Raw genomic sequence first — 24,102 nt, 5'->3', positions numbered from 1 at the left:
CCTGGAGTTGCTGGGGGCGCCTGTTCACAGTTGCAAGGGGAGACAGGGCTCCACACAACACCCTGCTGTCCACAGTGCCAGGGGAGCTCTCGCTGTTCCTGCTGATCAGGGCCACGCACCACTGCCACCGACTGTTGGACACACGTCCAAGATGTCCTGGGACTTAAGAGTTTGATGGTGCCCTCACTGTCACCAGGACCTCAACGCTGCGGACCACCCTCAATTGCAGGTGCAAGGGCACAAAATCCCGCCGTGAGTCACCAGGAGGGATGGTGGGGCTGTGCCTACTTCCACCTCTTTGTTCCTGGATCTATGTGCCAGGGTCCCAGGTTCTGGCCATCAGGGCCCTGAACGTCACAGGAGCCGAGCTTGCCGGGGGCTGTGTCTGCTCCACTGCAGGAGGTCCTTGCCTGGTGCGGTGATGGAGTCTGGGGTGCTGTGGCACAGGCCGTCCTGGCACATAAAGGGATTCTGATACCGTGAGTCGGTCTGAGAGCCTGTGACATGCACGTATTGTTGCCACCGTACTTCAGCGTGTCTGACAGCTTGCTCTGGAGCCAAACGCCTTCTTCTGTACTTTCTTTTTCTGTCCTGTAGCTTACTTTCCTGAGCATTCGCTTCCTCATCTGCAGGACCGACCTCACCAGGATGAAACAAGAGGATCCATGACTTTTGCTACGAGCTGAGTGCCTGTATCCTTCCCCTCAAATCCATGTGTTAAAAACCCGGGGACTTCGGCAGGTGATGAGGTCATGGGGTGGGGCCCTCATGAATGGAATCACTGCTCTTATAAGAACCATACAACAGGCCGGCGCTGCAGCTCACTAGGCTAATCCTCCGCCTTGCGGCGCCAGCACACCGGGTTCTAGTCCCGGTTGGGGCGCTGGATTCTGTCCCGGTTGCCCCTCTTCCAGGCCAGCTCTCTGCTGTGGCCAGGGAGTGCAGTGGAGGATGGCCCAAGTGCTTGGGCCCTGCACCCCATGGGAGACCAGGAGAAGCACCTGGCTCCTGCCTTCGGATCAGTGCGGTGCGCCGGCCGCAGCGTGCCAGCCGCGGTGGCCATTAGAGGGTGAACCAACGGCAAAGGAAGACCTTTCTCTCTGTCTCTCTCTCTCTCACTGTCCACTCTGCCTGTCAAAAAAAAAAAAAAAAAAAAAAAAAAAAAAAGAACCATACAACAGCCGACTCTCGATTCCCATTCTGTTGACCCTAGAGAAGACTGTCCCCGGGAAACCCTTACCAGACACCACACCATCTAGCACCTTGACCTTGGACGTCCCAGTTTACAGACCCATAAGAAAGAAATGTCTGCTGTTGAAGCCACCTGGTCTGCAGTTTTCTGTTACAGCAGCCTGAGCTAAGACACTTTTAAGGGTTTCAGCAGATGAGTGTTCGGTCTGCCAGCTAAGACTCGACCAGAGACATGTGTCTGGATTGGAGTCTCAGCTCTGCTTCCAATTGCAGCTTCTTACTAATGTATGCACTGGGAGGATGGTGATGGCACAGTGGTTGGGTCCCTAACCCCTATGGGGGAGATCTGGAAGGAGCCCGGGGCTCCCAGCTTCAGCGTAGATCAGTGTTGTGTGGGTAGAAGCTCTCTGTCTATCCTGCCTTCCTGTCTGTCTCTCTCTGCCTTTAAAATAAATAGATACAAATATGTAGGTCTAAAAACTGCTGGAACTGGTCAAAAATTATTCTAAAATTTATATCAAAAAATAAATGTTCAATAATTGCCAAGATTTTTTTTAAAAAAAAAGATTAGGGCTGCTATATATTAACACTTACTGTAAAATTACTGTAATCAAAACAATATGACTCTCACCTAGTAAAAATTAATGGGACAAAATGAGAATCCAGAAAAGAAAACCAAGCGCATATAAGAATTTAACATAGAATAATGTTTCATTTTGATTCAGTGGGGGAAAGGATAAATAGATAAATAAATAAATAAATAAATAAGGATAGCTCAGTGGGAGATTAGGACTCTACTTAGTCTATGTATTTTTTTTAAACTTATTTATTTGAAAGGAAGAGCAATAGAGGGAGTGGGAGAGACAGAGAGATATCTTCCATCCACTGCTTCACTCTCCAAATGGCCCCAAGAGCCAAGTCTGGGCCATGCCAATACCAAGAGCCTGGAATTCCATTTGGGTCCCCCTCATGGGGTTGTAGTGGGCCAGCTTCCACTGCTTACCCAGGCATGTTAACAGGGAGCTGGATCAGAAGTGGAGCAACCGGGACTCAAACCAGTGCTCTGATATGGGCCACTGGTGTTTCAGGCTGTGGCTTAACCTGCTGCACCACAGCACAGGCCCCAGTCCACATATTTTTAAGAGAAAATGAAGCCCAGCAGGTACTAGGGCTGGAACTATGGCAAGGCAAGCAGTAGACCTTGAAGGCAAAATGTAAGGAGGAGTCCATTAGTAGGGTCACAGTGGGTGAATCCCCCTGTCCAAGGATTTTACCACAACATGGCTTTGAAACAAGCTAAGTTTCCATCACTAGGAAATGGACAAGTAATTTATAATAAATGCATTCCAGGGGCCACCTGGGCCACTGTGAATATGCCCCTAAGCCACTACTCAGAGCAAACAGAGGTGTCAGCCCAATGTTCAGGACGATGCATGACACACACACATGTCTACTTATATAAGTGCTTGAACATCACGGAAAACACCTACGCATAGTTTCTCGTGGCTACTTTTAGGGAGCGGCCTGGAATAAGACAAGGGATTTTTTTTTTTCCTTCACTCTACAACTCTGTTAGGGAGTGAGACATTGAGTCATGTGCTCGTTCTCTTTTTTGCTTTTGGTTGTACAGAATTTTCTTGGTGGTGGTGGGGTGGCTGGAGAGAGAATTAGTGATGGATCCCTCTTTAAAAAATGACCTAGCTCAACAGTGCATAGAATATCTTGGTTGTAGAAAGACAGTGTGGAGGCAAGGCTGCTGTCGGTGAGGGTTGAGACTGAGGATCTAGGTGGCTCTGCTTCATAGAGCAGGAAGAATCATGAATCCTAGAGTGTGGGGAAGGGCCCAGCCATGAAGGACCACAGAGGAAGAAGGAAGGAAGAGGAACCCTGTCAGTGACAAAGTCTCCCTGTCTGCAATGGCTGGGCAACTTTGAAGGAAGCAGCACTTAATTTTAAGTCATTTGCTATGCTGTGTGTACAGAGTTTCTCTCTCCAGAGATGCAGACCCAAGAGGTGGGACAGCATCAGCAAGCAGTGGGTTAACCCACCACCTGCAATGCCGGATCACATATCACAGTGCCCGTTCAAATCTCAGCTGCTCTGCTTCTGTGTCAACTCCTTGCCTGGGAAGGCAGCAGAAGATGGCCTAAATGCTTACACAGGGGAGACCCAGATGGAGCTCCAGGCTCCTGGTTTGCCGTGGCCCAGCACTGCCACAGCCACTTGGGGAGTGAACCAACATATGGATGATTTCTCTCTCATTGTCCCTCTTCCTTTCAAAAAAATTAAAAAATAAATTTTAGAAAGACACAGAGGTGAGATGTCAGATTAAGAACTGAGCACTTTTTTAAATTAATATATTAAGAAGTAACAAGAGGGGCCGGCGCTGTGGCACAGCAGGTTAACGCCCTGGCCTGAAGTGCCAGCATCCCATATGGGTGCTGGTTTGAGATCCGGCTGCTCCACTTCCCATCCAGCTCTCTGCTATGGCCTGGGAAAGCAGTAGAAGATGGCCCAAGTTCTTGGGCCCCTGCACCCACAGTGGAAACCTGGAGGAAGCTCCTGGCTCCTGGCTTCAGATCAGCGCAGTTCTGGCTGTTGTGGCCAATTGGGGAGTGAACCATCAGATGGAAGACCTCTCTCTCTCTCTCTCTCTCTCCCCCTCTCCCTCTCCCTCTCCTCTCTCTGTGTAACTCTGAATTTCAAATAAATACATAAATCTTTAAAAAAAAAGAAGAAGAAGAAATAACAAGAAGTACTAAAGGTGCTGGTATTGTGGTACAGTAGGTAAAGCCACCACATGCAATGCTGGCATCTCACATGGACTCTGGTTCAAGTCCAGGCTGCTCGCTGCTCGCTCCCTCCCTCCCTCTCCCTCTCCCTCTTCTCTCTGTAACTCTGACTTTCAAAAAATAATAATAATAAATAAATCTGAAAGAAAAAAGAAAGAAAAGAAAAGGCAGATAATAACAAGTGTTGGTGGGGATTTGCAGATAGTGGAACACTTATATGTTGCTGGAGGGAATCTGAAATGGTATAGTCACTTGAGAAATCAGTCAGCTTGTTCTTTAGAAGGTTAATTCATAGGACCTTGCAGTTCCACTTGTAGGTATATCCAAAATAAATGGAACATTTGTCCACACAGAAACATAAATGCTCAGAGCAACTTTATGGCAAAAAAGTGAAAACAACCCAAATGTTCATCCATTGACAAAGGGATAAATAAAACATGCTATATCTGTATAAGGTACTTTCATTTGGCAAACAAGCAAGAAAAAAAGAAAGTGGGGCTGGCACTGTGGTGTAGTGGATTAAGCCACCCATGTGGTACCGGTTTGTGTCCTGGATGCTCCACTTCTGATCCAGCTCCCTGCTAATGCACCTGGGAAAGCACTGGAAAATGGCCCAAGGGCTTGGGCCCTGCCACACTTGGGAGACTTGTAGAAGAAGCTCCTGGCTTTTGGCTTCAGCCTGCCTCAGCCCTGGCTGTTGCAGAATTTTGGGGAGGGAACCAGCAGACGAAAGATCTCTCTCTCTCTCTGTGTCTCTCCTTCTCCCCCTGTCTCTATCATTTTGCCTTTCAAACAAGTAAATAAATCTTAAAAAAAAAAAAAAAAGCAACACTGGAACCCACCATAACGAGGATGAACCTTGAAAACACTTGTTAAGTGAAAGCCACACAAAACCTGTATTCTGTGCGATCCATTTATGTGGAACACCTAGAATAGATAAAATCGATAGAGACAGAGTAATTAGTGACTGCTGAGGGCTGGGGCAGAAGGGAATGGGAGCGACTGCTAGTAAGTATTAGATTGCTGTTCTTTTTTAAAAAAAAAAGACTTTTTTTTCTTTTCTTTTTTTTTTTTTTTTTTTTTGAAAAGCAGAGAGATATAAAAGACAAATCTCCTATCTACTGGTTTACTCCCGAAATGCTCACAACAGCCAGGGCTGGGCTAGGCTGAAGCTGGGATAGAAACTCAATCCAGGTCTCCCCCATTGGGGGCAGAGCCCCACTTGAGCCATCACCCACTGCCTCCCAGAGTACACATGAGCACAAAGCAAGGATCAGGAGCAGAGCTGGGACATGATCCCAAGTCACTCTGACATGGGATGTGGGCACCAAGTGGTCTCTTAGCCACTGCACCAAGTGCCCTCCCCTAAAAACTATCCTTAGAGTGATCTCGGGCTCTCAGACTAAGAGGCAGTTACAGAGAGTCTCTGCATATGCCCCACCCCTACACAGGCACAGCCCTTCCCATGATCAACACCCCCGCCCCGGCACAGCCCTTCCCATGATCAACACCCCCGCCCTGACATGCCGCGGTGCACTGGCTGTAGCTGATGAACAACCTTGACACAACGTCATCAAAGCCCAGAGTTCACATCGGGGCTCACTCTTGGTGTCGCACATCCTGGGGGTTTGGACAAATGCGTGATGGCAGGGCCTGGCATTGCACCATCATACAGCGCAGCCGTGTGCTCCACGCTTGCGTCCCTCCCTCCCTCCTAACCCCGAACAACCACTCTTCTTACTGTGTCTACGGTTGTGCCTCTTCCAGAAGGCCTCACAGTTAGAATCACACTGATTTTTTATTTTAGGGAGATGGAAATACCATACAATTTATCGTGATGATGGTTTCACAACTCTGCAAATAGGCTAATAATTATAACCCCTTGAAAGGCACACTCGAAATGGGTGACTTGTACGGTATGCAAGTTGTAGGTCAATGAAGTTGTCAAAAAAAAAAAAAACAGCAAGCAGAAGAGATGCAAGTCCCACTCCAATACCCTGTGCAGAGTGGAGCTGTGCAGCCAGGACACGCAGGAGTTCCCACGAAGGAGAAGCAAGGGGGATGTAAATATTGTCGAGTAGTGTGACCTGTAGGCTGGTGCACGTTGGCCCCCAGCTGTCTAACATCAGGGACACACATGCCATGTCCAGCCCAGGGCCTGACATGCAGTAAGGCCTTAATAAACATTAGCTCTTGTTAAATTCTTACTATTATCTTACTCTATGTCACTCTGAATCATGCCCTTCCGTCTTTCTATCCCCCTTTAACCACAATGCATGCGTGCACTTGCCCACGCTGTGGAATCTCTGAGAAGACATTTACTCCACTTCTGCTAGGAAAAACTTCTGTCTTGTGAAAGGAGTTTTGAAACCACCGGGAACTGCTGCATTTAATGGGGGAAGGCGTTGAACTTCTCTTTCCCCCTCAGAAATCACAAGAGCCCCAAAGCCTGGGGTGCCAGCCTTGCACTACCGACACCCGGGGCCGGGTGCTTCCAAAGCCTGGAGTGCCAGCCTTGCACCACCGACACCCGGGGCTGGGTGCTTCCAAAGCCTGGAGTGCCAGCCCTGCACCACCGACACCCGGGGCTGGGTGATTCCAAAGCCTGGGGTGCCAGCCTTGCACTACCGACACCCGGGGCTGGGTGCTTCCAAAGCCTGGGGTGCCAGCCTTGCACTACCGACACCCGGGGCTGGGTGCTTCCAAAGCCTGGGGTGCCAGCCTTGCACTACCGACACCCGGGGCTGGGTGCTTCCAAAGCCTGGGGTGCCAGCCTTGCACTACCAACACCCGGGGCTGGGTGTTTCCAAAGCCTGGGGTGCCAGCCTTGCACTACCAACACCCGGGGCCGGGTGATTCTTTGCCGTGGGAGGCTGTTCTGGGCATGATAGGGTGTTTGGCACATCCCAACTCTGCCCACTAAGATGCAGGGTGTGCCGGCTCAGCTGTGACTACCAAAAACACCTCCAGACATCAGCAAATGTCCCTTGGGAGACAAAATCACACACACACACACACACACACACACACTCACTCACACATCATGGCCCTAAGGAAGACATGGGTGATGGTGAACTTAGTTTTACTTCTTGAAGATCAGAAGGAAGCGGAAGATACTCAGCAGGCCCATCTCAGCCCTAGCAGGGACCCCCTTTCTACTGGCTCCCGCACACTGAGCACCCTCCAAACCCTGATCAGAGCTTCCTCTCCACCCCTTATGTCTGCCCCAGCCTTGGATACTCCCAAGTAAGCCCACAACCTGGACTCTCAATATTTCTGTTCTTTTTTAAATTGTATTTGAAAGGCAGAATTACACAAAGCGGGAGAGGAAGAGGGGAGCTGCCATTTACTGAGCAGCTATTTAATGAATGCAGTTTATATTAGGGTCCCAGACTTTATTTCTTATGTTTTCTGAAATTGAGAGAGGTTATGGTTGATGGCCTAAGACTGCAGCCACCAAAAATCCATCTCATTCCTGACCCGCAGGTGGTTCCTCCCATCCAGGGATGAGGGCTATTTCTCTTCCTTGTGCACCAGGCTGGCTCTGTGACTGGCTTGGCCCACACACTGCAGCAGAAGTGGACTCCTGAGCCCAGACTGGAAGCAGGCCAGCAGCTCTGCTGTCTCCCTCCTGCAGCTCTGAGGCTGCCACACAATAAGGAAGCTGAGGCTACACAGAGGGGCCGCGCGGAGGAAAACCAAGGCCCTGTGAGCAGGCAGTTCCATCTCAGTCATCAGGAAATGCAGTGGCATGCGGGAGCCCAGGAAAAGACAAAAACTCCACCAGCCAAGCCCCAGAAGCACAGGAAATACTGCATTTTTGTTTGTTTTAAGCCACTATGTTTCAGGGTTGTTTGTTATGCAGCAACTAATAAAGCCCCGTGCCACGTACCAGCATCCCGGTCATGGCAGACCACGTGTGTGACTGTAGTCTCAGGAGATGATGTCACCGAGTGACGTCACTGTCGCCTTCACTTGTGTAAGCACATTACCTGGTGTTCAAAGAATCATAAAACTGCATAGCGTCCTTAAGCTCCCCACGGTACTGCAGGAGTCCGGTCCCTTGCTCTAAGTTGTGGAGCTGTGAACACACAGAAGCCAGAAGCTAAACACAGCTCATTCACATCAGAGTCTCTGCTTTCCCATGAAGGTTCACTAAAACACGAGTCTTGCTCCCTGGGACAAAGTGAAATACGTGTGAGCATTAACTGAACAGAAAGACAGCAAAGGAAACCATCAACAGGTAACAGTGATTCTCTCTCTGAATAAAAAAGGTCAGAAAAAGAGTAACTGAGGCTGAGCTTTGGCCCTGGAAAAGCTAAACTCATTCGCTTCATTGATGGGAAGTGTTCACATTTATGCTAAAATCAATATGCAGTTTGTTTTGTTCAAATACCCAAGGGTTCTTCTAACAGTTCGTGAAAATGAAATTAAAAGATTATTTTGATACAAAAAATTTTGAATCCATGCATATGAGGCATCTTCAAGGAGCTCATGAAAATACATGTTATGAAAAACACTACTCATGGATTTCCTTTTTCCATGAACTTTTTGAAGTGCCTTCATAATTGTGATATAGCAAGAAATTCCAAATCTGTGCATGTCCATTGCCAAGTCACTTCATCTGCCTTTTATTTATTATTTTTAAAATTTTATTAATTTATTTGAAAGGCAGAGAGAGAGAGAGAAAGAGAAAGAAAGAGAGAGAGCTTCTATCTACTGATTCACCTTCCAAATGCCTGCAACAGCTGAAGCTAGACCAGGCAGAAGCCAGGAGCCAGGAATTCCATTCAGATCGCCCACGTGACTGCGGTAGGGACCCAAGCACCTGAGCCATCACATGTTGTCTCCCAAAAGGAAGCTGGACCAGAAGTAAAAACAGGACTCCTAGCCAGGCCCTCCTATATGGGCTGGAGGCACCCCAACTGCTGTGCCACAACACCCACCTCCTCATCCAACTTTGAGGAAAAGAGGAACGTTGGTTAATTAGCTAAATTATACTCACATGTATGTCAGCCTCAATGTTTTTAGCATCTGGTAACAAAGTCAAAATGCTCTTTTATTCTGTCTTCCCTAATCATCACCCCTAAAGCAAGGGGGAGGCAGGCTTCATTCTTTCTACCTACAGACCTCCAAGAAATAATCAAGCTTCCTCCACTCCAGGTCAGAGATAGACAACCAGGAAGCCTCAACTTCATACAGTCCCTGACTTCGGTGGGAATAAGCCGCGAACAAAAGAAGTCAGACCACCTCATCACATCATCAAACTTCGGTGGACCAAGTCCTTTCATCTCCTGAGTGATGTGGTGATAAACGCTCGGTAACTGGATCTCTTTGGGCGGGGGGGGGGGGGGGGGGGCGCTCCAATGTATAAGTCACAATTGCCATAAATACTCCCACCAAGGCCAATTTTAAGTTTCCAACTTGACTTTGCTTGTGCGGACCTAACAATGAGTTCTCCTTGGTATGACTTGCCCAGGTCACCTTGGACACTCACCCCGCTACACGCACAACAGTGCACTCAAGATCACACTCAACTGCAAGGGACAGACGACCAGGGAAGGGATTCTCTCTCCTTAACGGAGAAAGCTAACGCTCCCGCATATAAAAGAAGTCTACCTAGGTAGTCCTGGACTACCAGGGCAGCCTGTAGAGTTATCAAGAACGTGGCTCCTTCCACGGCCCTTGTCTTCATGGTTCAAGTTGGCCACCAGTCCATCCATGTCTGAGGAAGCAGAATGGAGGAAGCTGCAGGATACATGACTTCTCTTTCCTAGGGGGCTTCTTAGAAATCTCATTCAATATTTCACTTTGTCTAAACACAGTCCAAAACCTAGTTACATGGTTCCATCTAGCTGCAAGGAGTCCTGGGCAATGTCAGCTTTCAGCTGTCCCCCAGGAGAAGGTGAACATTCTACTCCTGTGAAGAAGGGAGCATGCAGGAGGGTGCTACAGCCACCACCTGTGCTATGGGCCTTTCAAACTGTTATTCACTTAATCATGTTCTCCAAGTGCAGTGCCGGGGAACATTGCAGGTGCATAGAGAGGAACATCTTTAAAAATGTTTTAAAGATTAGTGTGCTTATTTTAATGTACAATAAAACCACAGGAACATCAAACCTGTTTCACAGAGACTTTTGCTTAGTACTAAGCTAAGGCAAATAATGCCCATTTAAGACTGATTAAATTATAGAAAATGTGAAGAAAGTGATGTAGGTGACATGAGGATAAGGCAAAAATCATAAGGATCATTGATAAATGCTTGAGATGGTATAATTTCCAGAGGAAGAAACTGGGGCTCAGGGACGTCACACAGCCTGCCCACGTTCACACACAACTGCGCTGCTGGATTTGATAACATTGTCCCTTGCTAGTGATCCATATCCTTAACACGGCACCTGAGAATAAGTGCAGTGCACGTTCTAGTACTTGGGGTAAAGTATTTTTATACAGATATAATCTGTATAGTTTTTCTGGATAAACCGAAGCACAATAATTTGTATGCTGCAGTTAAAGGCCCAACTTAGTAACTAATCTTTGTCAGAGGGCTTTTTTGGGGGAGGGGCATTGCCACAGACCCCAACACTGTCTACAGACAGTACCTAACAATGATCACCAGTCCTCAAGAGGCCTGTGGATGTCCTTAGCCGCTGGGTTTCACAACAAACAGTGGTGATATTTAGCAAGCGTTTCTTAAAAACTAGAACAAATTCTAGGAAGTGGAGACCAAATTGGGTGAAGCCAGTCCATTAATAACGCAGCCGCTGACATGGATCCAAGGAGACAGTAAGTTACAGTGGTATAAACGAGGTTCTCCCATGGGCCTTCATTTGGAAATAGACTGCTGAACTCAGCATGTGTATTTGTGCCCAATATATGCAGATGTGTCTTCTAAACCAAGACCCCTGGGGAAAAAACCGACCTGTGTACGTTTTCTTTCTTAACCAGACTGTACCTCTGTTGTGTGTCCTGCCTGTCCCGTGTGTGGCCTCCCCAGCACGGGAGAGCTAGTGGCAAGGCAAGCATCCACAAGAGGCAGCATCTGAAGGCAGAGGCAGGGTCTGGGTGACCCGCACAGACCCTACACTGCTGGAGGTCCTGGACACTCTGCACAGATTCCCTGGCGGGGAGGGCTCCAAACTCAGAGATGAGCAACAGAGCAAGGTCACCCCATCTGCTGTAGCTGTGGCGCGCCCTTCACGGTTGATAGATGGCTTCTCTGTGTCCAGGGTTGTTTGTGTGCCACTCTGCGGGGAGGAGAGACTGAAGTGAGATAAGCGTTCAAGGTCCCTTGGCCTCTTAGGGTGACTGAAGCTGCCAGCTATTCTGGATCTGTTTGTCCCTGATGTGAGAAGGATCTCAGGATTGATGTGCTACCAGGGTGCCTCTCACGGGGGCAGAGGGAGGTGATGGCGAGGAGCTGGGGGCAGGAGTGGGACGGAGGTAGAGGGGAGGATTTCTGTTTCTTGTTAACACTTTGTGTGTACTATGTCATTATAAGAAAAAAAATGCAAACTTACAACAGCCTAAACTAATTACGAGTGGGGAATATGTAAAATGATAGGATGCCATGTGGTCTCTGGACAGGGCCCTGCTGTGTTTCTGCATGTGACATGTCATAAATAAAGCCCAAAGCCCACCATAAAACTTGAAGGGGGGAGAACGGGGAGGAGAGAAGCTGGTGGGCCTCTCTCAAAACCCACCCTGTGCACATGCAGAACACATGAGCTAATAGGGACCCACTCAAAATCACCGCTCTCTAGCATAAAGCTAAAAATGGGTTCCAGACGGGATCTGAGATACACAGCTTATCATTATCTCAGGGAGCAGGCCCGCGTCCCGCCACAGCCAATGAGCCACTCATCCCCAAGTCTACGCCTGGGCAAGTCTGGTTTGCTCGGTCTGCCTGGAATGTCCCTGGACCCGCCACTGCGGCTCTGGGGCTCTTCCCTAGGCTGGGTGTAGAGATTACATTGACCGACACGGGAAAAAGCAACGCTTCAGACGCAGAATGCCCACGTTTTCCTGTCCCATGTTCCTCCTGCTCACCTTCCTTTGTTTTCTGCAGGTGAGCCAAATGGGACAGGAAATTGCATCCCAAGAATTAGGATTCCTCCCCTCCTCTCCAACCCTGAAACTGTAAGTAGAGCTGAAAACTTAAGAGGTGTTGAGTAAGCTAGGACTAGACTTGGCTGCAAGTGACAGAGAGTCCACCAGGGGAGTTTATCGACCTCTCACAGAAAGCCAAGCAGGAGGCAGACAGGCCACGGTTCACAGGGAGGCTTCGCCAAGTTGCCAGGGGCTCAGGGTCCTTCCGCATGCTTGCTCCAACATTCCCGGCACATGGTCCATAGCCGGGTCACAACAGCTTCTTGAGTTCTAGACACTACATCCACATCCTGGCAACAAGTGCAGTAGGGGGCTGTAAATAACAGCCCACAGTGAGTCACCGTTCCCTGTACCTAAATCCATTTGCAATGAGAAGGATGCCGTCTCTCCTTCCATCAAGACCTGGGATCTATCTCTCCACCCCTGAATCCAGATGGAGCAGTAGAATTGGGCAGAAGTGGCATGGGATGGATTACAAAGCCAAGACCTTACAGAGGTTTGAAGCTGCTTCTCTGTCTCTCTCCCTTTTGAAACCCTGAGACCACCATGTTGTCGTCAAATCCATTCAGCCCGTGAGAGTGAGACACTCTGGGGAGAACCACAGAGGAGCCCTCAGCCCTGGACATGTTCACGAGGCTGTCCTCGATCCTACAGCACAACAGGGATGTCAGGCAGGACCAGACTGCCAGCCCATAGTGACGCGTCACTTATGACAGGGACAGTTCCTGAGAAAGCCATCATTAGGCAAGTCCCTGTGTAAACATCACAGAGCACACAAGCCCAGGCGGGACAGGTCACTCACTCACGCAGCCCCTTGATGCAATCAGGAGATGCGATCAACCCCGGGAGCGACGAGGCTGCCGCAGGTGCAACACAGCAGACTTGTTTTTAGCAGAAGTAGAAGGACTGCGCTCTGAAATAATAACACAAAGAATCTAGTGTAGTAAAGGCATAAAGCAGCAGCACAACCACTCATCCTCATTGTCAAGTCCTACGTGCTACCGTTTCATACGACTGGCCAGGCAGTAGGTACGTCTACGGCGGCATCATCACAAACGCGTGAGTAATGTATTGTGTCGTGACTTTACGATGACTACAGTGTCGTGTCACTAGGCAATAAGAATTTTTCAGTTCCATTATGATCTTACGGGGCCACTGCTGTAAATGTGGTCCATTGTTGACCAAAACACCAGAGTGGTTTTGGCCACTGATTGGGAAGGTGATGAGCTACCCGACAACAGAGAACCAAAGGACAATAAACAGGAGCGGTGAGGAAGAGACAAAAGGCACGCGTGCACTGTCCTTTCAGGAGCCTGCCCACAGTCGGCCAGCTCTGACTCACAAGGGTTTGACTTCACAGCTTCACGAGGGTGCCAAAGTGCACGCACGCAACCACTCTTTCTTCACTTTCAATGCAGTAGTCAACAAGTCACTTGAGGTGTGTTAGCATCTTTTTGGCCTCAACCATCTGCAAGGGAGGATGGGAGTTGCAGTCTTCATTCCAGGAGCCTGGTGCCCCCTCTCACCAAGGCAGAGGTGATACTGAGGCACACAACTCCACAAGAGGAAAGATTAGGGAACACATGTGCAGCTCTTTCCTGTGACTCACGGAGTTCTCAAAATTCAAAAGGTGGCTCTAACGTTCTTTCTCCACTTGAACTTGATTTCTCTCCAGCCCAGAGAAGGTCACTGAGAATGCCTCCTCAAAATACGCTATCTCTGAGACATAAAAGTAACTAAAATTTTCCAGCCTGAAGAAAGGAGGGTGGGAGGAAAATGGCATTGAACTGTCAAGGTTAAGGCCACGCCCAATGGGACCACATCACCTCTGCCCACAGTGGAAACGGCACAGGTACTTGAGTTATCATAAAGAAACACTGCTTGTAAGTGGGTTGGCAGACTCTAGAATGGACGGCGTAAAAAAACAAAATTACAACAAGTTGGCTTAAAGACCTTAATTGGCTCTATTTCTGATTTTAGAGTTGGGCAATACTCAATTCCATGAAACAGAATCAATGTTCCAAAGAGCTCCGTGGAAAGTGTTGGTTTTGTAGGCAGAGAAGCGCTGAAGACAGCAGAAACAGACGATCACAGAGCAGACTGGTCATCCCACAGTTCCTGTCCTGGTTAGGTGGCAACAGAGAGACAACAACAGAAAAATAACCGAGGGGTGGACATCGCGTGTTACTTCAAGTTCCCCATGTTTGTAAGGACTGAACCAGGGCAAACTTCATTATGGTACTAACTGATACTGAGCCACCTGAGAGTCCAGCATGACCTCTGTAACCCTGCCTCCTCAGAGGGTCAGATCACTTAATGCTTATGCAGCTTCAGCTCCAGTGACTCCATGCTGGTTTCTCAGTCTGGGCTGGTGGGAGCCAGTGCAGAAGCCTAGGCCAAAACAGTGGGCTCCTGTGATTTCTATGTAACTGGGCCAACAGGCAGTATTAAGGGAGCGTTTCTCTTGCTCCCTAAACCCTGGTGAATTCACAGCTGTCTTTGAGAGTTTCATCCCCGTTCCTCCAGGTGCCCAAGAGAACACACTGGAAAACTCCAAAGTCCCTCACATCCATGAACCAGAAACATTCCGTGGCTGTGTGTTGGCACAGGTCTATCCCGCATCCTGTGGGGAAACACAAAGACAGGCCACGGTGCCTGCCCTCACAGAGCTCCTGAGCCGTAGGCAGTCCCCAGCTGACAATGGTTTGGGCAAGTGCGCACCCAAGCAATCCATTCTTCTTTTCACCGTCAATACAGTATTCCATAAGTTGCATGAGATGTTAACACTTCATTACACAATAGGCTTTGTGCTAGATTGTTCTGCCCAACTTCCGTCTAATGTGAGTGTCCTGTTGAAGGCAGGACTGGCAAAGCTGTGATGTTCGGTAGGTTGTGTGCATCAAATGCAGTTGGTTGGTTTGCTTGTTTCTTTCTTTCCTTCTTTCTTATTTATTTATTTGAAAGGCAGAGTTACAGAGAGGCAGAGGCAGAGAGAGAAAGAAAGACAGGCATTCTATTCACTGGTTCACTCCCCAGATGGCTGCAATGGCCGGAGCTGCGCCGATCATAATCCAGGAGCCAGGAGCTTCTTCTGGATCCCCCATGTGAGTGCAGGGGCCCAAGGACTTGGGCCATCTTCTATTGCTTTCCCAGGCCATAGCAGAGAACTGGATCGGAAGTGGAGCAGCCAGGACTCAAACAGGTGCCCATATGGGATGCTTGCACCGCAGGTGGCGGCTTCACCCGCTATGCCACAGCGCTGGCCCCAAAGGCAGTTCCTACTTAACAATACTTAGTTTTATGATGGATTAATGGTGATATAATCCCATTTAGGTCGAGAACCTATACTTCGAAAGCAATTTCAGTAGTCTCTCAGAAAGCTCTCAGAGTTGTTTCCATTTGGCTGCAAATAGTTGAGTCATGAATGAGGGTGAGGGTCTCTTCTTCTTTAAAAAGAAATGCTGCAGGGGCCAGTGCTGTGGCATAGTGGGAAAAGCCACCACCTGCAGGACCAGCATCCTGTATGGGCACTGGTTTGAGTCCCGGCTGCTGCACTTCTGATGCAGCTCTCTGCTATGACCTGAGAAAGCAGTGGAAGAGGGCCCAGGTCCTTGGCCGTCCAGAAGAAGCTCCTGGCTTCTGGCTTTGGATCAGCCCAGCTCCAGCCGTTGGGGCTAACTGGGGAGTGAGCCAGTGGATGAAAGACCTCTCTCTCTCACTCTCTCTCTCTCTCTCTGTCTCTGCCTCTGTAACTCTGCCTTTCAAATAAATAAGTAAATAAATCTTTAAAAAAAAAAAAGCAAAAGAAAAAATATGCAGCAGAAGTGGGGGAGGGCTGTTGTGGTACAGCGCGTTAGGCTGTCGCTTGGGAATCCGCTTCCCATATCTGAGCGCTTGTTCAAGTCCCTGCTGCCCCACTTCTGCTCCAGCCAAGGAGCCGAATGCTTCTGGGAAAGCAGAAGATGATGGCCCAAGTGCTTGGGCCCCTGCCACTCCCATGGGAGACCCTGATGGAGTTCCTGGCTCCTGGCTTTAGCATGACCCAGCCCTCACTGTTGTAGCCGTTTTGGGGGTAAACCAGGTGGAAAATCTGTGTGCGTGTGTGTGTGTGTGTGTGTGTGTGTCACTCTGCCTTTCAAATAAATAAATGTTAAGAAAGAAAGGAAAGGAAGGAAGCAAGCCTGCCCTCTGCATGACCCTCTGTACCCTGGAAACCTGGAAGATCCCCTAATTCACTGGCCACACCCTGACTTAGGGGCCCCACAAGACTTCGAGACGCAGTTTGAAGAGTCCTGCGAGAATCCACTTCCAGCTCCTCCTCCCCCTCACGTGCCCTCTCCCCCCTCCTCCTCCCCCTCACGTGCCCTCTCCCCCCTCCTCATCCTCCTCACGTGCCCTCTCCCCGAGTGAGCGGGTGGAATGAGAAGAGGCTCTGGAGCTCACCACGGTCTTTCTCCCACTTCACAGAAGAGAGGGCCCCTTTCAGCACCCCCACATCTTGCCATGATTCATGACCCCCGGAGGGGAAGACTCCAGGGCTGCACACGAAAGGGAAGCCCCCTGAGATGAATAATGAAGTGCTTGGGGAAATCCCCTGGTTTATACATCTGCCTACTTACTTGTTAAAGGAACACCATGATTAAAGTTGTGTAATTGGCCTCATCTGAATTCAGTCCAGTTTCATGTAGATATAGAGTAGGGGTGAAGGGGGAGGGAGACACCTTTTTGTCAACAAAGTCACCTCTTATGCTCGCTTCCTCCGAGAAAGAGAGGAAGGAAAGGAAGGAGGGAAGATGGAGGGGTGGAAGGAAGAAAGAAAGGAGAAAACCGGCCAGCGCCCCGGCTCACTAGGCTAATCCTCGGCTTTGCGGCGCAGGCACACCGGGTTCTAGTCCAGGTTGGGGCACCAGATTCTGTCCCGGTTGCCCCTCTTCCAGTCCAGCTCTCTGCTGTGGCCCGGGAGTGCAGTGGAGGATGGCCCAAGTGCTTGGGCCCTGCACCCCATGGGAGACCAGGAGAAGCACCTGGCTCCTGCCTTCGGATCAGCGCAGTGCGCTGGCCACAGCGCGCCGGCTGCGGCGGCCATTGGAGGGTGAACCTACAGCAAAGGAAGACCTTTCTCTCTGTCTCTCTCTCTCTCTCTCACTGTCCACTCTGCCTGTCAAAAAAAAAAAAAAAAAAAAAAAAAAAAAAAAGGAGAAAACCATCACCCTTGAGGGTTCATCCTCAGAGAACAAACTGGGAGAGGTGTCCTTAGGAATGACTTGATACTCAAAAGGACTTGGATTCCGCACTTGCCTGAATTTAAAGCAATTTCGTGCAGCTATTCTTAGAACTCATCCCTAGGAGGTGTCGTTAGCTGCAAAGAAAAAGCACATTCATGTAGCTTGGAGCTTACAGAGGCGACTTATTCCCAACTTCTCTGAGGAATATTGGAATATCGCTCATAGCTTCTCAAATCTTCTCAACATCTCAGGGCACTTCAAAAAGTTCATGAGAAAAATGGAATTAAAAGAGAAGTTGATTTTGGTGCAAAAAGTGTTTGAAATCCATGCATAGTTTTTTCATAACGCACATTTTTTCATCAACTCTTTGGAGATCCCTGGTGCATTAGATAAAGCCCTCGCATCAGCGTTTCATGTGATTTCTTATAGATTCAGTATGTATTATTTAACAAGGTGATTATCAAATTATGTCATGAATATATTATTCCAACTAAACTCACTATTGTATCCTTAATTTTTTCAAATCCCTATTAAAAAATTGCTAATTTTGTAGTATGTACAGCTAATTTTTCTTTTTTAAAAAGATTCATTTTATTTATTTGAAAGGCAGCATAACGGAGAGAAAGGGAGAGACAGAGAGAGATCTTCTATCCACTGGTTCACATCCCTGGGCAGGGATGGCCCAGGCTATGCCAGGAGCCTGAAACTCTATCAGTCTCCCACACGGGTGCAGAGGCCCAGGCTCTCAGGCCACCTTCCACTGCTTTTCCAGGCGCATTAGCAGGGAGCTGGGTGGGAAGAAGGGCAGCAGGGCTCAAACTGGTGCCCCAGTTACTTGATTGTGATTCATCTCAATCTCATGCACTTTTATCTCTTGCTACCCGCCCCCCCCCGCCCCCCCACCGAGTGTGTATTAGCAAGAAGCTGCAGGGAGCAGCAGCCAGGACTGGAAGCCCAGCATCTGACATAGGATGTAGGTATCCCAACTGCACTTTTTTTTTTTTTTTTTTGGACAGGCAGAGTGAACAGTGAGAGAGAGAGAGACAGAGAGAAAGGTCTCCCTTTGCCGTTGGTTCACCCTCCAATGGCCGCTGCGGCTGGCGCATCGCGCTGATCCGAAGCCAGGAGCCAGGTGCTTCTCCTGGTCTCCCATGTTGGTGCAGGGCCCAAGCACTTGGGCCATCCTCCACTGCCCTCCCGGGCCACAGCAGAGAGCTGGACTGGACAAGGAGCAACCAGGACAGAATCCGGTGCCCCAACCAGAACTAGAACCCAGGGTGCCGGCACCACAGGTGGAAGATTAGCCTAGTGAGCCGCCGCGCTGGCCCCCAACTGGACTTTTAACAGTTGTGCCCCCCCCACACACACATTTACTTCTTTACACTTAGAGACTATCAAACTTCGCAGTGTTTGGAGGTATCTGATGACCACAATACCTCACCCCTCACACCCCACCCCCGGTGCTCATGCCCCTTGCACTGTGACCTTGGAGTTCCTCCCATCTGGAGGTGGAAATCTGCCTGTTTCCAGACCCCTGAATCTGAGCACTCTGGCCAATACCACGTGGCAGAAGTGACAAGTCCATCCTCAAGCTGGGCTCAAACTTGTGCTCGGTTCCACCTGCTCACTCAGAATCCAGCCTGGCCGCCCTGTGAGGAAGCCCATGCCGGTCCACCAGAGCCTGAGAATCCACGCGAGACAGGCAAGGCTCCCAGCGGAGGCCCTCCCAGACTCCGCAGCCCAGCCCCCCGCGGTCTGGCAGCAGCTGTGGGAGCCAGCCCTGCACAAGCAGCTGAGTCGCCCTCCTCCTGGGACCTACAGAGTCACAGAGCCACCCACGGGCTCCCGGGCGCCAAGAACGTTTGCTGTGTAGTGTTTATGGCTATTAGGCAGCATTTTCAGGCCAGAGATGGCTGAAATAGCTTGCTTTGATGGATTCGGTACTATTTACTATGGTGCTAACTGAATCCAGAAGGAAGAGAATAACTATTTTTAACACTCAGGAACTTGTCCCAAAAATGAAACAGATAACACTGACATTTTTATACATAGGATTGATGAGTATGAGATCAATAAAAGACGTTCAAGCATAAAAATGTATTCTGTTAGGATAAAAATCTGGAGAAGTGGAACAGTAATGGGAATTCAAGGAAGGGCAAAAAGAAGATGAAATATTTCTGAATGTTAGCAAAAAAAATGTTCCTGTGATTTAAAATGTGAGTTAACCAAATTAGCACAGCGTTTGAATTCCATTTGACCCTTATTTTAAACTAATGTAACATTCTTACTTTAAAATGTTAACATTTTTTAGCATGTCAAAAGGACATCCTTTGCAACTATTTAAATGTATGATAGGGGCCAGTACCGCGGCCTAGCAATGAAACCATGGCCTGCAGTGCCGGCATCCCACAGGGGTGACATGGGTGCCAATTTGAGTCCTAGCTGCTCCACTTCTGATCCAGCTCTCTGCTATGGCCTGGGAAAGCAGTAGAAGATGGTCCCAAGTCCTTGGGCCACTGCAGCCACGTGGGAGACCTGGAAGAAGCTCCAGGCTCCAGGCTTCGGACCAGTGCGGCTCCAGCCACTGCAGAACCAGCAAATGGAAGACCTCTTTCTCTCTCTCTCTCTCTCTCTCTCTCTCTCTCTCTCTCTTTCTCTGTGCCTCTGCCTCTTTGTAATTCTGCCTTTCAAATAAATAAAGTAATTAAAATCTTTAAATGTATGATAAGAATTTTGGATGTTGGTTTATAAACGTTGGGGAGGGCTTTCTCCAAATTCCTTTAGGAGCTATGCAGCCTCAGATGCTTGCAAACCACTGTTGTAGAAAAGGTGCTGATGGAGCCCTTGTTTAGTGAGCGAGATGTGGTCTCCCTGCTGTGTGTCAGGCAGCCCTCTGTGTGAATGTGCTCATATGCATTCTCATGTCTTATGCACAGGGGCTTATGTCGATGCACACTTGTATTCACGGCTATATATTTGTTTCAGTGTATAATTTCTCTGTGGCCAGTCATAACTTTTTCTTTTAGCATTGTTCCATGCTAACTGTCTCTTATTTAAAATTTTTTTCAAGATATTTGAAATACAAAGAGAGAGGCAGCCAGACAGAAACACCTTCCGCCTGCTGGTTCACTCTCCCAATGCCCCCAGGGGCAGGAACTGGACCAGGCTATAGTCAGGAGCCCAAAATGTCATCCAGGTCTCCCATGTTCATGACGGGAACCCAAGTACACAGCCATCACCTGCTACTGCTCAAGGTGTACATTAGCAGGAATCTGGAACCGGAAGTGGACCCAGGACTTGAACGAAGGCATTCTGCTATGGCATACAGGTATCCCAGGCAGTGTCTTGGTGGCTACACCAAGCCCTCACCCCTCATATTCCCGAGGAGAGATGGAATGACTGCTGAACCAGGAAACTGAGGGAAAGGGAGAATGGAGGACCCGGTCAGGAAGCAGTGCAAGGCTGTCGGGAGGGAAGGGGTTTTCTTGCAGAAGACGCTGGACGCCGATGAGAGAGAGTTCTCAGTGAGGCCAGGGATGGCACAGTCAGCCAGTGCTACTGGTGCTTGCTACATGCCAGCAACTCTTCCAACGGACAAAGAACAAGAACAATGAAGTCCTTAGGTTTTTTAAATAATTAGTTTTGAAAATTTGGTGATTAAGGTGTAATGCTTACACGTTTTTATGGGGTACGGTACAGCATTTCAACACCCGTGCACAGTGTAAACTGATCGAACCAGGCAATCAGCTTTTCCACTCCCTTCTCTTTGGTCTTTGAGCCCTTTCTGCATAAGCAACAAAAGCACACTAGACAAACGTGACTTCACCAGCCTGAGACATTTCTGCCTACCAAACGAAACTAGGAACAGAGGGAAGAGATGACCGGCAGAACGGGACAAAGCACTTGCAAGCCATTCATCCAACAAAGGGTTAACATGCAGACTACTGGAAACTAGCAAAGCTCAAGAACAGGGCCAGCACTGTGGCACAGCGGGTTACCATCCCATCGGGAAGGCGGGTTTGGGTCTCGACTCCACTTCTTCTTTATTTATTTCAGAGGTAGAAGTACAGAGGGAGGGAGAGACAGAGAGAAAGGCTTTCCATACGCTGGTTCACCCCCAGATGACCACTCCTGGTCAAAGCCAGGTGCCAGGAGCTGCTTCTGCCCCCACGCAGGTGCAGGGGCCCAAGCCATCTTCCACGCTTTCCCAGGCCATAGCAGAGAGCTGGATCAGAAGAGGAGCACCTGGAACTAGCACCGGCACTCATCTGGGATGCCAGCCCTGCAGGCAGAGGCTGAGCCTGCTAGGCCACCGTGCCTGTCTCGACTGCTCCACTTCTGAGCCAGCTCCCTGCTAATGCGCCTGGGAGGCAGCAGATGGTGGCTCAAGTGCGTGGGGCCCTAGCACTGACATAAGAGATGCCCCTGACCTTGGCCTGGCCCCATCTGCTATGGCCATTTGGGATGTGAACTAGCAGATGGGAGACCTCTCTTTCTATGTCACTCTCTCAGTCATTATGCCTTTCAAATCAATAAATCTTTTGTTTTTGAAAAAGAAAAAAACGCAGTAACAATCACCCCTAAGAAACCATCAAGTTAAGAAATGGACGAGGTCCCTGTTTTTGAGGAATGGCTATTCCAGGAGGTCACTGGAAATCAAACACACTGAGGTTCTGGAAGGCGGGCCGGAGGACACTAGATCGAATCGGGGGTGGGGAGGGGACTTTGCTCTCCGGCCACTTGCTGAGTCCCGCCTCTCAGCGGCTCTGCACAGGCTGTCTTCTCGGCTGACAATGTTCTTCTCTTTCATTAAATACGATGCAATGCAGTGGGTGATCTGTTTCGGAGCGTCAAGAGCCAAATGTGTACAGGATGAGTGGAAGACTTGCTCCTACCCGGATCTCACCCACTCCCTTCCCACGCCCCGCCCCCAGCTCCTGTTGGTGGTAATTGTTTTTATCAGTCCTTGTTTATTTTTCCAATCTGTCTGCAAATACATGCAAATATAGAGACTTATACAATACTATCTGCCTCCAGCCTTTTCCTATACAAAATGGAGCCAACTATGCATCCCACTGCGCCTCGCTTTTCAAGCTTCACAGAACGTTCTGGAAGGCTTGCCCTGTCAGTGCACAGGTGACACCCTGCTCTTTCTCCCCCAGGGTATTGTATTCCGTTGTGGGGATGTCTGTGGGTTATCCAGTCTTCCTGAGGTGGACAGTGAGCTGTACCCAGGCTTCCACTACAACAAGCGATGGTCATGAGTGACAGTGCGTGGCCATCTCTCCGCACCTCTGCAGAAGCCCCTTGGGGATATGTCCCCAAAAGGCCACCTGACCTTATACTCCTGGCAAACTCTCACTCATCCTCCGGCACTCACAGCCCTTGGGGCCAGACGTAAGACGAAGCATGTCCGGAGAGGAACAGGAATTCTGTCTGCCTTCGTTACCACACTGGGAGCCAGGGTGTGCAGCCGCCTTCCTCACCTCTGTACTGCCACAAAGCCAGAAAGGAGTGAAGAGGCGGCACTGGAGCTCAGGTTTCTCAGGAAACGCAGAGACGCCCCCCGCAGGGAAGCGGGCTGGCTGCCAGTCAGGGTCAGGCGGTCTGTATTCCCAGAATCTCAGAAGCAACAGCCAGAACAGCGAGAGCACCTGAGCACACGGAAAACCCCCCCTCCTCTGGGTACATTCCTCAAGCCCATGCTCCAAAGCAGGGCCCAGCGCTGTGGTGCAGCAGGGTAAGCCGCTGCCTGCAACGCCCGCATCCCACATGGGCGCCGGTTCAAGTCCCGGCTGCTCCACTTCCGATCCAGCTCCCTGATGAGTGCCTGGGAAAGCAGCAGAAGATGGCCCAAGTGCTTGGTCCCCTGCACCCACGTGGGAGACCCAGATGAATCTCCGGGCTCCTGGCTTCCTCCTGACCCAGCCCCAGCCATTGTGACCACTTGGGGAGTGAATCAGCAGGTAGAAGATCTTTTTCTCTCTCTCTCTCCATATAACGCTGCCTCTCAAATAAATAAAATAAATCTTAAAAAAAAGAAAGAACAGAAGTCTTGAGCATGTTGGCATACACTGTGTTTTGACTCTTCGTTTAGTGCTCGTTTCTCGCGTGAACAAGGCAATAAGGGAAAGCACACTTGGTACAACTTCAGATGCCCCATGTACGGCAAGGCAGAGGGTGAGCAGACACGCGTGGGGCCTGTGTCCACGTGGGTACAACTCCAGATGCCCCATGTACGGCAAGGCAGAGGGTGAGCAGACACGCGTGGGGCCTGTGTCCACATGGGTACAACTCCAGGTGCCCCATGTACGGCAAGGCAGAGGGTGAGCAGACACGCGTGGGGCCTGTGTCCACGTGGGTACAACTCCAGGTGCCCCATGTACGGCAAGGCAGAGGGTGAGCAGACACGCGTGGGGCCTGTGTCCACGTGGGTACAACTCCAGGTGCCCCATGTACGGCAAGGCAGAGGGTGAGCAGACACGCGTGGGGCCTGTGTCCACGTGGGTACAACTCCAGGTGCCCCATGTACGGCAAGGCAGAGGGTGAGCAGACATGCGTGGGGTCTGTGACGTGTGCTCATGGCAATGGTTTGGACACAGGAGGCTTGGTCTTCAGTGTGGCGGGGCCTTTAAGAGGCGGGCCCTTGTAGGAGGTGACTAGGTCATGGGAGTTGCTGATGGCTGACTAGCTTTCCCCAGACCCTGGTTGTTAGAGGGAGCCTGACCCCTGAGCTGCTCTCCGGCTTCCTGTCCAGACATGTGATCTCTCACTCTCACAGGTGC

General features: G+C 49.7%; 1 long non-coding RNA gene across 3 annotated transcripts in view; it reads right to left on the bottom strand.

The window, feature by feature from the left end:
- LOC138849838 (uncharacterized) overlaps positions 1–24,102 on the bottom strand; it is a 171,779-nt gene that overhangs the window by 51,818 nt on the left and 95,859 nt on the right. Inside the window, exons 4-5 of one of the 3 annotated variants that reach the window (XR_011389057.1) lie at positions 12,895–14,215; positions 1,189–11,230 (exon numbers count right to left, since the gene is read on the bottom strand). The exons of 1 other annotated variant lie outside the window; for it this stretch is intronic. This is a non-coding gene — a long non-coding RNA (uncharacterized lncRNA). Of the gene's footprint in view, positions 1–1,188; positions 11,231–12,894; positions 14,216–24,102 lie in introns of those variants that run through there. One more of the 3 variants, XR_011389058.1, reaches the window with a different exon arrangement.

This window comes from Oryctolagus cuniculus, chromosome 5, assembly GCF_964237555.1.
Source record: "Oryctolagus cuniculus chromosome 5, mOryCun1.1, whole genome shotgun sequence".
Classification (NCBI taxonomy): Eukaryota; Metazoa; Chordata; class Mammalia; order Lagomorpha; family Leporidae; genus Oryctolagus; species Oryctolagus cuniculus.
This window is presented reverse-complemented; position numbering and strand designations above follow the sequence as displayed.